At 42.3% G+C, this 5795-nt stretch overlaps 1 protein-coding gene and 1 long non-coding RNA gene across 14 annotated transcripts in view; one reads left to right on the top strand and one right to left on the bottom strand.

Moving 5' to 3' along the window:
• LOC107833258 (uncharacterized) overlaps positions 1 to 4716 on the top strand; it is a 21921-nt gene extending 17205 nt beyond the window's left edge. The window contains exon 3 of the long non-coding RNA XR_001658971.1: positions 4608 to 4716. This is a non-coding gene — a long non-coding RNA (uncharacterized LOC107833258). The remainder of the gene's footprint in view (positions 1 to 4607) is intronic.
• Positions 1 to 5795, bottom strand: part of agrn (agrin) — a 593620-nt gene that overhangs the window by 125857 nt on the left and 461968 nt on the right. The gene's annotated exons all lie outside the window — the stretch shown is intronic.

The following is a 5795-nucleotide window of genomic DNA, read 5'->3' as shown; positions in this document are numbered from 1 at the left end:
AAACCATGCAAAAAATAAAAATAAAAAATCCTGGTAAAAACGCCCGAACCCTGCACATGGTTAAAAGGGGGGAAAAAAAAGGAAAAAAAATCTCGCAGAGTTCAATTGTTCGGTTTGGTTCATACAGATCTAACTGTCGATGAACCAGCGCAGATTTCTCTGCAGATGCAACCAGGAAGAATTTGTGAAGCTGTGCGTTCAGACCGCAGCGGGTGAATTAATGGTAATTTAAGTGGAGTCGCTTAATTTCATTTGTTATAAGTTATTGGAGCCACAGTCAGTGGTTTGTGTCACTACGGAGAAAAAGTTAGATGCATTTATCTGCTTTATGTGTGATGGGAAATATACAATATATAGTTACACTGCTTACGTTAATGATGTTTTAAAAACAAAACCAGTAAAAACTTAACTGAGTTAATATGTCAGATTCCCTCCTCAACCTCGTCTTGATTAGAATAGAGAGCAGTCCGCTGGTTTCTGTCCAGACTGTGATCAACCACAGCTGACGCTTGGTGCGCAGGCAGTTTCAACTTTACACACAGAGAACAGAGAACATCGCGGAGCTCATTATTAATCATACTAAGAACAATTGCTGTCAGAGAATCATTTCTGATCTGGACGCTTTAACGGACCAGAGGCTTTGGAGCGACCAGCAGCTGATCCGTTTCTGCGGGGTTTTTCTCCCGCAGGCCGAAGGAAGTGATCAGGAAACGATCAGAGTTCTGCCGTCTTCTAATCACGTCATTTCGTGAAATGTTACCTGATTTCAAAAACGTTCTCACAGAGAAATACTAAATGTTTCGTTTGATGACTACAAATTGGAAATAAAATTATTTTTTTCTTTGACGGATAACGAAAATTCTCTATCGCCACCTCTGCTCCAAACTACGAACGTTGTCGGCCTCTCTTCGTTTTTTTTATTTTTTTTTTATGGAGGATCAGTAAATAACTTCTTGGTGTTTTACAACCACCAGGTTTGAAGGGCTTTAGCCTTTGAGTTGCACCACAGCGCAGCACATTTGAAACATCCAGGAGATCAATATCAGCTCGTTTTTATGAGTAAAAGTATAAAAGAGGCTGGTATCGCGCCTGATGTAAATCTATTTATTTCATCACATGGACTTATATAAAGTTTTATATATTTTCTTTTCATATATTTATTATTGTTTTTCTTCTTTAGAAAAACAATAATAAGTTGGCTTAGAATGATTCCAAATAATGTACAGGAATGACCTGGTGCTATTACATGTCAATCATCAGGGGGGGCCACTGGGGGGGCCAATCAGATGACAGGGGGGGCACTGGCCCCCCTGGCCCCCCCTCTAGCTCCGCCTCTGTCTACCCAGCGCAGCTTGGCGCAAACTGAGGAGGGCAGCGGGAACACACAGGATGTGACACGGAGACAGGAAACAAGAAAATAAAAGTTTCTCCACCAAAATAAAATATAATTCAGAAACCAAGGAAAAACAAATATACATAGATAATGGGGATGGATTTGGGGCCACATTAGGATCCAAAAATAAAAACAGTATAAAATAGAAATAACCCACTGTAGTGCAAAGGCGACAACAATCATGTAAATTCAACAAAAGCGTGTTTTGAGAAGGTTCATCAGAAAAATAAAAAAAATCAAATTAACCAGCTACACAGGCAAAGGTCCAAAAAGATGTACGGATGATGTGTCACACCTCAGGGGGAGAAAGATGAGCTGTTTGTAAATGGCAAGAACAACTTTGGTCCTGCTGCAGAAGGTTACAAATCCTGATTGGGCATGAACATGATCGATGACCAGGGAACTCCACTCCTTCTCTACCTGCCCAGCTGCGTTTCTGGTGACCTTTCGTGTGTTGTGGAGTTTGATCCAGGTCCCACTTCAAAAGGATTAGAAAGTCTGCTTCTTCCCACATTTACCACTTTGTTTATTAAATGCTGTTTTCAATTAAAATGGGCCACCAAACAACCCTCTTGCAACTGATTCACCACTTTCTGTTGCCACTTTGTCAGTGTCAGAGGAAAAGGAGCTGAGGCCAAGCCTGCCCGAGTGTGAAATTAAACAGGTGATAAATTTTTCTGTATGGCCAACAGTGGGAACACTGTCATTTTTCCTTACTACTAAATAAAAGCAAGAGAAAACAACTTTGGTTTTTATGCCGTGCCCTCCTACCAATAAGACTAATGAAGGTGGGTTAAAGGCAGGTTCTGCACACGCATATAAATCACATGTTCATTTCCTCACTAGGCTTATCTTTGATTTCATACTGGTGATGTAGAAGCTTCGCTGCTGTCAACAGCAGGAGAAAGAAAATACAATGTAATATGTTGTGACACAGGGTCTCTGTTTGGAGAAATATATGCTTCTTGTTTTGCCAAAACTCACCCCTCGTTCATCTCCGCAAGGTGAATTCATCAGAGACAAATCATTTTTAACACGGGCAGCACAGCGAAGGCGTAGAAAGAGCAGAAAGGCGACAGCTTGGTTTGGACTGTGTGGCAGCAGACTCCCAGTGGAGGGTTCAGGTCAGACTCACAGGGCTAAAACAATCAGACCCGGGACAAAAACACCAGTATTTACCCCCAGGGCGAGATTCATCGATTCTCTACCCCATGTGAAAAAAAGGCATTGGTTGCCTCTTTTGTCAGGGAGGCACAATTTTGATGGAGAACAGTGCAAAACCAAGAGAGAAATGAGTGGGCGGGACAGCAGGAAGCGGTGGGGAGTGCAAAAGAAAAATCTATTGTGTGAGCCTGATGGCTTCTCCGAATCAAAAAGGAAAAGCAGGATGTTCACAAACTCCCTCAGAGAGGCAGATGAGAGCATTTTTGTCTAACAGCAGACAACCAACAATGGAGGGAGAGTGTGTGCCTGCAAGTCAGCACTGAGGGCATACTGCCGCACAATTCCTCATGCCCCCCCCTCACACAAAAAGGTCACACATCTCAGCCAATGAAATGATGTTAAATGGACTTCAGGAGCCCCCTGTGGCATGAATTTGCCTATCGGGCCCAAAGAGGCAATATGGCTGATAATCATAATGGGAGAAAAAAAAAGAAAACACAAAAGAACGAAGAGAAGAATAAAACACCCCTGGGTGGCAATCAAAATGGAAGTAGATTCTCCCGTCTGTTTGCCCAGTCCTCTAAACTACATCCATTTCTTTCCCTCCTGCTGGGCGCTGTAATCTGCTCTGCTTCACACCTTGTCAGGAGATGACAATGTTCACCGTGGCGACCAGCTACCCACAGGGGAACGCCATCGCCGCTATCGGCATGACAACCAGCGGCCGGGCTGCCGCCGCTTTGGGATCCAATGCCGAGTCTTGTCAGAGCAGATCAAGATTCGATCTGCACAATAAATTAGGTTTCACTTTCCTTCAGCGTGGGGAGCAACAACAAACACTCTAGCCATAGGAAATCAGGATCCTCGTCTGGACACCATCAGTCACTAACTTTAGAGCCTCGGACAGAAACGCGTCTGTCAGAGCAAAGACCAAATCTGGACGCAATGCCAGGAGAAAAATCTCCATGAGATCTGACGCTTTGCTCTTTGACTTCCAGTCGATCCTTTTTTCCTGATTCTCATTTTCTAATAAATACTTGGAATATTTACTTTTGCCCTGTCATACTGGTCGTTTCTTCTACACCAGTGTTTCTCAACCCTGGTCGTCACTGCCCCCCTGTCCTGCATGTTTTAGGTATTTCCCTTCTGCCACACTCTTGAATTGTGACTCTGGGTGATTAACAGGCTTCTGCAGTATTTGATGGTCATGCAATCATGTGAATCAGCTGTTCTGGAATAGAGGCACATCTAAAACATGCAGAGCAGGGGGGCAGTGAGGACCAGGGTTGAGAAACACTGATTTACACACAATACCTTACAAACAGATTAGAGATTTCACAAATCAAACATTGTTTTAATGAATATTTCTATGGTAGTGATTAATATAAGATGGTCCTAATGTCCACATAGTACTGGAAATGCTCTTTAGTGTTTTCACAAATAGAATAAGGATTTATCTCTACTATGTTTAAAAAAGTTAATTGTAGCTCTGTTCAGTATAAGTGGTTTATATTTTGGACTACAGATAATTAAATGTCATAAATCTTTAGTTTAGAGAAACAAGAGAAACAGTCATGAAGTTATTACTGATTATGTGTCTGAGGGTCAGTTAACAAATTAGCAACATTAGCCTCTAGTCGAGTATATTTCTTTACATGGAGGCATCTACTCCTTATTGCCTGAAGATTAAATATTCTATAGAAATCACATCAGCATGTTGCCCTGGGTGGAGAGCCACTTCACCATTTAAAAATCACGTCTTCTTTGTTTTAGATTCAGTACATTAGTTTAATTTACCGTATTTTCCGCACTATAAGGTGTACCTAAAAATCTTTAATTTCCTCAAAAGCCGACAGTGCGCCTTATATATGGACCAATATTGAGCCACAACAGGTCTAGCAACTAAGCAGCCGCCGACGGTAAGCAGCCGCTGACTTCATTTTCGCCCGTAGAAGAAGAAGCGCGCAGTGCATGCTGGGATAGTTGTCAGAACGTTGGTTTGTTAATAAAGTTTGACTGACCTATCTACCTACCGACCGTCTAGAATCAGGTCATCTGCAGATCATTTAGCACCACGTTCTCCACGAACATGCTGTGCGCGATAGGAGAGGGGTGACCATCTTCCGGCCACGCTCCGACCCAGTCGCGGAAGGCTCTCCTCGCTGACCGGAGTCGGACTGTTTTGTTGACATTCTTCATGTCAACAAAGTGGCTTTAGACATTCATCTGGGGTGCTTCGACTGGAGCTACCAAGGGACCAGCCCCTATACATTTAAAGCCAGGGGGGAGAAGAAAGACAGAGATTGCGGCGGCAGCGTGTCGGTTGGTCTGTGTTACCCAGAAAGCAGTTGGGCACAATATCGCAACACCAACACCGTGAGTCAAACAATGACTGGGGCAGCCTGCTATGTAAAGTACTCGGGGATCAGTTCTTTATTACTACACATCCACATTTGTAGAGTACGGAACAAAGGAACGGGTGATAACCCTAACTGTAGTCTATTCTATGCGCCTTATAGTGCGGAAAATACGGTACGCTAAAACAACAAAGAAACTAAGTGACATAATCTGGTAGAGGTTTGATTCTGATGTAGTTCAGTTTTCTAAAACGTCTTGAAACAGAAAACAAACAAAAAAACAACTTAAAGACTTTATTGCTTCCAACTAAAATGAGTGTTAGGCCGACAAAACAAACAACCCTGGTTTAGCTTAGCAGGCTTGTTATATAGTTCATAGTGGAGATGCACTGATTTATCAATCAAACTGATTTATTGGCACCGGCATCATCAATTTTGGGAGAACAGTGATCGGCCAATGCTTACATGTGAAGCCGATCTTATCTACTGATCTTATCTACCTAATCAAAGGTCTAAAAACCAGCTGCTGTCCATTTTGCTCTTCATTCAGAGGTTAGACTGTTAGCCCTACCCACCAGGAAATGTCCAATCATTTGCAGTAATAATAATCACCCCACTGTTACCAATTCAGGGACTTTCCTGCTATATTTAGTGACATTTCAAATTTTAAAAAATGGTCAAAATCAGAACCAACAGGTCAGGCTTTTTAAAGACCACTAGTTCATAGCTCACAGTTCAGGGGAATCACATATCAGGAATGCTGCAATGCATCTAGTTAATACATTATCTGTTTCATATGAATAGTCTGTTGATGTATAAATAAATTACTAGAACTGAAAAGGGAGTATTACTCTATGATTGGCTCTAATTTGGTGATCAGC

The sequence above is a fragment of the Poecilia formosa genome, unplaced genomic scaffold, assembly GCF_000485575.1.
Source record: "Poecilia formosa unplaced genomic scaffold, Poecilia_formosa-5.1.2 Scaffold352, whole genome shotgun sequence".
In the NCBI taxonomy this organism is placed as follows: Eukaryota; Metazoa; Chordata; class Actinopteri; order Cyprinodontiformes; family Poeciliidae; genus Poecilia; species Poecilia formosa.
Note: the sequence above shows the minus strand (reverse complement) of the source record. Positions and strands in the feature narration are given on the sequence as shown.